This window comes from Sinocyclocheilus rhinocerous, unplaced genomic scaffold (assembly GCF_001515625.1).
Source record: "Sinocyclocheilus rhinocerous isolate Xijiao unplaced genomic scaffold, SAMN03320098_v1.1 scaffold1294, whole genome shotgun sequence".
NCBI lineage: Eukaryota > Metazoa > Chordata > Actinopteri > Cypriniformes > Cyprinidae > Sinocyclocheilus > Sinocyclocheilus rhinocerous.
Window position 1 is genome coordinate 2,370,327 of NW_015656157.1, and position 11,023 is coordinate 2,381,349.

The window sequence follows — 11,023 nt, forward strand, 5'->3', positions numbered from 1 at the left end:
ATAAGTAACTTTGTAACTACATGTCAACTACATGTCAACTAATTCTCATTAATTTGCAACTACATGTCTACTAACTCTCAGAGTAGACTGTTAGGGTAGGTTTAGGGTTAGTAGAATGTTGACAAAGAAAGTGTTAGAAGATATTAAGCAGACAGTCTACTAATACTCTACTAACTGTTAGTTGACATGTAGTTGCAAAGTTACTTACTGTTAATAGAATGTCTAAAGTGGACTATCGAAATAAAGTGTTACCCTTTTCCTTTTAAAATTGTGAAGTGCTCACATACTACTTTTGGCCTTCATAAACACTAAGGGTTAGGCTGTAGCCTAAGTAACCTAATGTAATCTGTTAATAACGCACATCATAAACCCGTCTTTTTAGGCAAGTAGGCCTACCATATAATGGGTGTCATGTCATGAAATGTTTTTAATACGACGGGAACTGTATTTAACGTGATCACAATCCATTAAAAACATTGTACGTTAGGCCTATTAATTGTAATGATTTCATTTCCACGGTTATTCAAGCAACGAATAAATGATATAGAGAAAGCGAGCAAAGAACACAGTATCAACTGAGCTTTTTGAAACTCCGAATCAGTTAAACCATTGAGTCGCAAAATGATTCAATGTTTCGAAGCGCTCCAATCGGATCGCGTATCGCGAATTATTTGAGTCGGGACTTCAGCCCCACCCCCCGGCAAATCGCACCCTGGTTACAAGTGATTTACGGGTTCCACGAGAAGAAAAAAGGGGATTGACACTGATTAGCAACTCATTCATACAGCAGCGACTCCAATACTGTATGTAAACTGTCGTATGAACAGGACGTTTTGTGAGTCACACTATTTGTAAATGTGTGAAACGTAGTGAAAGAATTCACGTGTAATGATGAGCTACAGAGTCTTGTGTTGAAAAAAAAAATACGATAATGACTAATACTATGTCCATATTACCAGCTGTACAGTAGGTGGCACTGTTATGGCACTAGCACCTTCAATGACACTTGGCAAACTGAACTACTGTATGTCTGAAATGAGTGGGTGTAGGATGAGAGCGAGTCGTGAAGTGTTGATCATAGCACTGGTCTACAGCAAAAGGCATTAAGATTGCCTTCAGATGCTTGGGAGTGGGTGTTTCAACATAAGAAGAGAGGTCAAGAGGACAAAGATAGTTAGGCTATCTAATGCATTTTAGATCTTGCCTCTACTAGTTCTTCATTAGGACAAATGTTTATTATTTTCTTTTATGTCAAACCCTAATGTATGATTGATGGCTTAAATAACTATGACAGATCAACTCATTTGTACACAGCACTGCTAAAACATTGTAATTAGAGACTGACTGAATGTTTTAATGGGAGTTATTGCAGTGTTGTTTCATTTTTGAACAACGCAGTCATAGATGACAGTGAGTACTAATTTAGTTGAATAATGTGGTGTAGGGTCTATTGTGATGCACTGATGGGATATCACGACAAAGCATTCAGTCTTACTCATGACATACTTGAAAATGACACTCAATACAAAACTAGAGGCAAAAAAAACAAACTGCATTACACTATTGTTTGTCTGTTGGATCAGTATCACTCTTTTGTTGAACCAACAAACAAATTATATGTTTGCAATAGTAAATAGTCACAACATAACCAAACCTTGCCATATAAGGAGCTTGATGCAATAAAGCATTAGCATTAAGATAGCATTGTTATTATTATATGATTTATATGTGTTGCAAGATATTAGAATTAAACAGGTGAAAAAAGCTTGAAAAATGTTTGCTGGTCTTGCAGTCCAGCCATGCTGATTTTAGAAGATCTAAGCTTGTCTCCAAGCCTGGTCATCTACAAAAATGCCCAGACCTTTCTAAAACCAGAAGACAAGGTAAGACCAGCTAACTAGGTTAGGCTATTTTTTCTTCTTCTAGCAGGGTAGTGTAAATCGGGATAATTATCAGAATATACACAAATATCTGTTGTTTTCACATAATGTAGCACTGACTTTCTTCTGGAAATGTGCACTTTTTATTATTATATTTTGTATCTTTAAAAATGCTACCATTACAGAAGACAATACAAAATTGCCTCGTTGTTTTTATTTCTGGCTGTATTGAAGTAGAATAATTTCTGTTTTAACGCCTCAGTGGGAAAAAAAATCTAATTTAATATATATAGACTGTTCACAACTCTTGAAAACTTGCTATCAGACGATCAGGACACAGTTGCCATGGCAACAAATGACTGAAGCGTAACAGACTCGCGCCAGGGCAGCGTTTTAGCTTCTGTAGCTGAGCGAGAGTGGGAGATTTTCCCGCTTCTCATCTTTCCCGCTCTCGCGCTGTTATGAGGTGAAGGGACTCGACGACCTGTTAATGGTGTGAAAATAATCAACGAAACGATCAAACGCTTTCAACTGTAGCTACAACGCGGACTGACGGCTGTCACCGCTGTTTGTAACTAAGGTTAGTGGTGAGTGGTCTGTGAGAGAGAAAGATTTTCTCCCATACCAAATGAATGTAGGCCATTTTCTGGTAATGCTTTTGAAGCAGTTTGAGGGAATATAGGAAACAGCTATGGGTTTTCCCAGAATATTTGTATTAATTCATTATATTTACTAAAGAAATTATAGCCTATAGTTTGAGCACACGGATTGACTGCACTGTTTTTGAATAGGGATTGGAACCGGAAAAAAAAAATCTTATTTTATTCATTACTTAAAACGTTATTTTAATTGTATTATATTGTTATTTGTTATTGTTGCACTGAATAATTCCTTTTCTTGTGTATATAATGCTTTGGCAATACTCTGTGTAAACTTGGTGACATAAAATTTTACACTCAGTTTACTGAAATTGAAAACTGATATAGAGATTAATAGTAAAAGGTACAATCAAATTTATTTGATCTCATATTACATATACAGTACTGTCGCCAAAGTCCTTCAGACCTTTCAAATTATTTTGTGATAATTACCTAAACATATAATGAACATTATAATGTGAATAAAAAATTTATCTATTGAGTTACTGCTAACCGTGAAAACACTAGTGCAACTAGCACACGCCCGAGCTCTATGTTTGCGTAAGCAGCACCACCGGGCACACTAGCAAGGGGAAACTTTTTTTTTAAATAGGGTAAACATATTTTAAACATTAAAAAAATGGAACATGATATTTGGTTCTGTTAACGATTTTCGCAAGTGTCTTCTTCCACCGATACTGTAACAGCACTAAAATAGTGTTTCCTGAATTACTGCGAAACACATAAAAGCATGCAGAGCAACAAGTTAAGTCTGATTTCTGCACGGAGCACCATAAGAAGCTGTTCATGTCAGAACTAAAAAGCGATACCCTGTTGTGACTGGTTGTTTATATGACATTAAAGATAAATGTTATGAGTTTCGTTATTTTCTAAAAATGAATTGTTGAATTAATGAATTAAATGAATTAATGAATTAAATATGATACAACATTTCTTGTTCTTTGATATTTTATATTATTTATCGAAAAGATCCCAATAATAATATTTTCAAACAGAATTGCATTTCTTTTTTTCCAAATGTATTTCTTCCTCAAAAGAATTGTTAATGGAATAGCAACCAGGGGTGCGTTTCCCAAAAGCATCGTTAGCTAACTATGGTCGCAAGCTCCATTGAACTCCATTGGTAATGATGGAACTTACTTACGGAACTTAGTTTCTTTTGTGTTAAACGCACCCCAGAATAGTTAAAAATTCCTAGTATTCAATATTTCCAGTCCATCCTTATTGCATCGATACGATAGTGCTCATCCAGTGCTAAAACATCATTATAATTATACAGAATAAAGAAGGATGCAGCTGTTATTTACTGTAATGAAATAAACTACCCTTCAATTGCAGGGTGCATCAGTACTCAACATGAAGCAGGATATGAGCCAAAGGTTGAAAGAAGAAGAAAAAACTTTATAAATATTTAAACAACCAAAAGGGCAGACGGGTCTTTAAAATTAACAGCACAGCTCCATGCAGATATCAACATTAAGGGGATTTACCGTAGGATGTAGGCACCATGCTGTAACATATGCATAATTAATGACTTCTTTCAGAAAACGCCCTTGTCTTGAGAACCAGGAGCAGCATTAAGCACCGAGTTATTGTATGCACAGCATGTGTCTATTCTTGATATGTTCTTTTGGCCTCAGTGAACTGCATGGAAACATATTGGAATCTTTTCACTTTTATGACTTCACATCCCTTGTTTGCGCATCTGTGAAGCTGAAATTTACATTCTGCATGATTAACATGGATCAGGTGTAGTCTTTTACATATTCATAAAGACCATGATGTCTGAGGGAATCAGCTGTTATCTGAATTCCTCATTAAGAAACTCTGACCTTACTCTGTATTTGCATCCTTTTGGGACTAAGCAAGGTTCGATAACACTGCGAAACTGGAAAAGTTCTCGCTTTTATTGTCACAAGATAACGGTTAGGGGACATAAATATATACACACCTTCCGTGCACATAGTTGCACCCTTTTGTTGCTGACGTAAGAGACCATATGGTCAAAAAAAACCTACCTATGCCGCATAAGTGATTATGACTCACTGTTTATTTTCATGCTAAATATGCTAATCTGTTCTCCTTGGACCTAAGAACATTTTCATACAAAGGCATGATTAGCCTGTCCTTTCAGACAAATCACCCGCAGAAGTTAATGACTTTTTGTGTGAGGACATCTGCTGTGTTCGGGTTTAATTGAGAAAACACGGCAGCTTTCTGAGCAGTTACTGTATGTTTAAACTGAAATAATTGCGACTAACCTGCACGTTCTCTTAGGGCACGTTCAAACTTGGCAGATTTGGTTTGATTTAAACGAACTCTGGTGCGATTGCTCTGTTAAATGTGGATCACTTGAATAAGCTGCCATCCGAGCCTTGGTACGCACCAAACAAGCAGCCAGAGACTCCCTGAAAAAGTGGGTTTCTGTCTGCTTCCAAACGAAGTGTGGTTTGACTGAAATATGAACACAAGATGCGACACTAAAAAGGACAGAATTCTCAAGCATACCTGTTTTTTTATTTTGTTGTCGTAGTAGAAATGTTGACATTACAGTTTGGCAGAACGAAGTGTGGTTTGACTGAAATATGAACACAAGATGCGACACTAAAAAGGACAGAATTTTCAAGCATACCTGTTTTTTATTTTGTTGTCGTAGTAGAAATGTTGACATTACAGTTTGGCACAGACTTTGGAACCACTATCTTCTTACAGAAGATTTCTGTGTGCAAAGGAGATTCCTGGTGCTGTTTTGACTCCTTTACACATTTTATAAGCTTTTATATTGAATTAACAGCTAAAAATACCACCATATGTACATACATACAACAAGCACATTTAGCCCAGCACACAGCAGTTTAAGTTTGCAAAATATACATCATAAAACCAACTGGGTTGTGACAGTATCCTTATGCCTTTTGTTTTGTAGCTTTAGGTCTTTGTTTAAAATGACAGTGAACACTAAGCGAACCAGGACTAAATGCACCATTTTATGTTTTGGTCCGGACCCAGTTAACCAAGAGACCCAAAATACAAGTGAAAACACCTTTAAATGAACATTAAATAAAAGTTATTTTACAGATAGATGTTTATAGGGTTTATCTCATTTTCTCACTGCCTCTCTTTTTTTCTTTCTCCTCTCTTACAAATGCACACAGTCATAGATTTGTCCTTGAGGAGAATCTGAAAAAATTTTCAATGATCTTTGACTTCCTTGTGTCCATTTGCTTATTAAGGTTTGTACCAAAGCATATGCGATTTCAGGCAAGCATTATTCCATCATTTAACATGTAGCATCTGATTGGGTGACAGACTGAGCTTTATTCCCTGGTGACGAGGTAAAAGCAATATTAGTCATAGTTTGAATAACATCGAGAGTGGGCTAAAAGACTTTTTCTTTGAGGTCATGACGCACAAATTGCCAGCAACTGCTGCTGTGACTGAAAAGGTATCAATTTTAAACTCTCAAGGTGAAGTTGGACAGACATACTGTATATATTAAAATAAATAGCCAGCAGTGTCTCACTTTAGACTAACTGCAGGCAGGTTCACATAATATGATAAAAGAAATGGTAACTTTATTAAGAGGTTGTAGTTTCAGTTTTAGTGCAACAGTGCATTGTCTAATATTTGCTTCTCAGCAAATATTTAAACAACAGTAACTTGCATAAAGCATTTGTTATATTACTATAATATTAAATGAGCAACAAAAATGGTTTAAAATAATTTATTTTTTCTTTATTGTTGATGATGTGTGTTTGATGTTTTTATTTTTTTTATATTTCTATTTAGCATTATTTCATTTCAGTTTTAGTTTTAGTCATTTTAGCAACATCTTAATTTCAATTAGCAAAAAAATTTGGTAACAATGCTAATCTGAAAAAAAAAATCTTTTGAAATAGCCAGAAACAGTCTTTCTAAGCCTGAGTATTTATCAAGTATAGAAGTGCAAATAATTAATTCAAGGTTATTTGTGACCACTCTTGCTTCCTAGACCTCAGTCTACAAATTTGAATGGATGGACAATAGTCCATCCATTCAAAATTGAAAAAGTAGTTAATTTTTCCAGTGCATTCATAGTCCTCAGTTGATAATCTAAAATGAGGTCAGACAGGGCCAACCCCATTACACATTTCATTATGTGTACCAAGCTCATAATCTAAGCTAGATTTTCTTTACAAATCGGGATGCAGTTTTTGAAGTGCCATTATCCTAGTAAATGGCAAGAATTCTAGAATGATTCATTTGTTCCTCAATATATAATGCTAGCGGGACACCATTTTATTTCTGGGAACTTGTTACTTCCTCAATGTCCTGTTTTGATTGGTTGTATGCAATCAAGGAACAATGATCAGTTCGATTGTATATTAAGGTGGTAATTGTGTTCTGATTTTAGTCCAAAGGAGATCCAAAGATGAATGTGAATGTTCAAACTTGGAATGTGAATGTGCTTTTACCCATTTGATTGCTTGGTCCAAACCTAAATTCAACCAACACAAATTTTTGGCTCCAAACCACTTTTTCAAATGGAATTGAATAGTGACAAACAGACTCTTTGTTGCATAACAGTTTGAGCATACATAAAACCTTCAGCAACAATTTTCAACAGAGTCCATCAATCATCAATACTACCTATTTAAGACTCCAGTAAGATCATTTTGTTCCCACTATCACAGTCATTCCATCATTCTTGTTTCCAAACACCTGTCAACCAGTTTCGTTTACACTCTTAAAAATAAAGGTTGTTTATTGGCATATATGATTCCATGAAGAACCTTTAAGGTCTATGGAATCTTTCCATTGCACAAAAGGTTCTTTATAGCAGAAAAATTTTCTTATTCAAATGTTCTTTGCACAAAGAAAAATGGTTCAATTAAAGGCACTTTTTGGGCAACCAAAATGGTTCTTCTATGGCATCACTGCAAATGGTTCTTTATATTGGAAAAAGGTTCTTAAGATTATTAAAGTGTTCTTTAAAAATGGTTCTTTTAAGAACTGTCCACTGAAAGGTTTTTTGGGGAACCCAAAATGGTTATCCCATGACATCGCTGCAAAAAAAAAAAAAAGAAAAAAAAACCTTTTGGAACCTTTTTAAGATTGTACTTAGACTTTCTGTCGCAACACCATTTTTGTCCAGCGCCATGCGTTGATTATTCCCGGCATAGCATTTTACTCAGCTCTGGTTCTCTCTGAAATAGCCGATTAGAAAGTGGTGAGTGGTAAAGTTGCCATGGCAACTGTGAGTCATTCTGCGGCAAGTGGAATAGTCACACTTCTACAACAGAATGTGCCCCCCTTTGTGTCTTTCTTTTAATACGGCCACATCTCGGGTTCAGTGTGCATTCTTTTGTGTTTTCCGGTGTCAGACACAGGGAAATGACTTCCATCACCAAACCAAGCCACAGGCACAAAGGTCAATTGCATTTAAAGGAACTTACAGTAAGCGGCAGTACACGGTGCTGTTTGCGCTAGACAGGCTAATAACTCAAGGCCAGCTTTATCAAGCAACTCCCCAGAATCTTATTCATTGCATCTGAACGATTTAATAAAGAGCTAGCAGTGTTGCTCAGTTACACCCACAGATTTACAGTTGTTGAGCTTCTGTTATTGCAGTCCTGATGTTTACAGCTGCTGATTATGAGACAGCCAGATTGGGTCGATCGATGACATATGCCTATGTGAAGAGTGCTTATGTCACTCTGTTTTGGAAGGTTCTATCATGGTTGTGACATAACTGAGAGCCATTTTGCAAAGCCATGTTTTGACAAATGTTTATCTACTACCTTAAAGTCAAAAGTTGTTTTATCAAATAAGAATTTGTTCAAAGATTGTATTTATTATTATTAATATATTAAGGCTGGCAAACAATATTATTACTAATTCCAATAATGTTTTGGTTAGTGAATATACTTACTGTCAAATCAGAGATACAGAATCTCATGATTTAATAGGGTTAGACTGAAGCAGTTCATTGTGAATTAGTCAATCCTAAAATTCAATATAGAGTAAAAACGTGGCTACTGTGATGCAAGAAAAAAATATGCTTGTCCGACAATAAAGTGTTTATCTATTTTAAATGCTTGATTCATATTATGCTGCTTGCTAAGCACTAGTAATAATGCTTATTGTGATTTTTAAATCACAAAGGCTGCGATATAAATATATGCGCTGCGTGTGAGTGAAGCGCAGCACTGTGTTTATTTACACATGAACAGATCATGATCCAGTGTTTTCAGTAACTTGAAATTTACGATTTTGGTAATTCATAAAATGGATGAAAAGATCAATTTTAGTTACACTGAAGAAACTTTAAAGACTGGACATGCTTCTGGTTGGGTCAGTAAGCAACCACCTGGAAATCACACAGAACATCCTGGCAATTAGCAGCTGTGTAAACGAGACTACTTGTGCGACAACACTGAGGGACAGTCATATGACCAGTTCACCCAAAAGGCATTTTGAAGGTGAATATGATCTTTATATATTGTTACGTCCTCCGGACATAAGTGTTTTTATTGTTTATTCTGATTGGTCAATATGCAGAGATGTTCTATGCATTGTGCCGTTTCCCGTCTCTCTCTCTCTTTTTTCCCTTTTCCTCTGCGCAGTGTTGATTGGACGCAGCTGCAGCTGATTACGTGATGAGTGAGAGTGGTTAAAAGCTGAGAAGGAAGAGGAGCATGGAGAGCACTGAGCCCGAGCGAGCGCGAGCATTGTACGCGAGCAAGGAGGTTGCCATTTACTTTATGATCCCTTGTTTTCTCCTGTTTATTGACAGCTAGGGAGTAAGGGGAGAGTATTGTATTTTGTTTGGGTTTTGATTTGTTAGGTAAGTTACTGTCTAATTAATGTTTTAGTTAGTTTTTCTTTTGTTTGTTATTTTGGCCTTGACCCCTCCTGAAGACTCACGCTTCCTGTTATATGATACTTTGTGAATTAAAAGCTTATTATTTGATTTACTCTCGCTCTGTTGTGTTTCTGTGTGTGAGAATTGTCCGCATGTGATGCGTGGCAAATTGAGGGCTTGTCTGTTTGTCCAATTGTTCGTTTATGAAAATTGTGGGTTTGTTTATCCGTAAAAAAAGTGGAGGACTCGTCTGCTTGTTCGATTCGTCCGTACGTGATAATTGGAATTGGTCTGCTCATGGTAAGTGTGAGTTTGTTTGTTTGACAATTGGTCCATTCGTTTGTTTAAATCATTATATTTATCTTCAAAACCTTTGCTTGGCTGTTTTGAACCTTTGATGGGGGAGGAAGGTTATAGGGTTTTAGGATGAATTTTGATTTAGTTAAGTTCACTCTTTCGCCTACGCTGCGAGAATTTGAACTGTGTAGGAAAGTAGACCTGATACAGATAGCGGATTTCTTTAATATAACGGTTTCTAAAGGGGGGAGAAAGCAGGTTATTAAAGATGAGTTGTACGCTAGGCTAGTAGAGACTGGTATTTTGACTGAACATACCGTAACTAGAAGTCCTGAGGCAGAGTCTGATGGAGAGGAGTTAACCGGCGAAGTTTATTCGGTAAGCGGTAAAAAAGCTTCTCAGTTAGATCCAATGGTAACTGTTCGTTTGAAAGAGCTAGCTCTTGAGCTTAAGAAACAGGAATATGAAACGCAACTGCTTCGTCTGAAATAGCTGGAGATAACAGCTGATCGAGATGTTAAGCTGCGTAGATTGGACCTAGAAGCTCAAAAGTGTAAAAGTCCAGTTCTGTTACCACGCACCAGGCCGGCTTCTGGTAGTTCGGAGATGGGTCAACCCGACTTCGACGTTGGTATGTCAAACTCGTACCTCCATTTCGTGAGACTGAGGTCGATTCTTAGTTCGTGGCCTTCGAACGAGTTGCGGCTAAATTGAAATGGCCTTGGGATATGTGGGCACTGTTATTGCAGTGTAATCTCGTTGGCAAAGCCCAAGAGGTTGTGGCGGCTTTGCCAATTGAAGATTCACTGAATTATGATGTCGTGAAATTGGCTGTATTGCGCGCTTATGAATTGGTACCAGAGGCGTACCGACAAAAGTTTAGGGCGTGTTCAAAAGCAGCCAAGCAGACGTTTGTGGAGTTCGCGCGTGAGAAAAGAGTGCTATTCGAGAAATGGTGTGTTTCCACAAAAATTGTGACTCTTGAGGAATTGCAAGAGCTAATTTTACTTGAAGATTTTAAGAGCTGTCTGCCCGAAAGTATCGTGGTACATTTAAATGAGCAGAGAGTATCGAAACTGTCTGATGCAGCGACGCATGCAGACGAATTTGTGCTTACTCATAAGACTGTATTTCCCGTTATGCGCGCTCCTAAAATATCCTTCGTTACGGATGTAGGGAAAGATAAAAGGATGTTAGGCGATAATTCTGTTAGGGCTGACAGTGAGGCAAAAATGCCAAGACGTCCTGATAAGAAGAGAGTTTGTTTTTATTGCCTTGATCCTGGTCATCTTATCTCGAACTGTAAGGTCTGGCAGCAAAAAGCTGGCAGCAAGCCCAAAGGG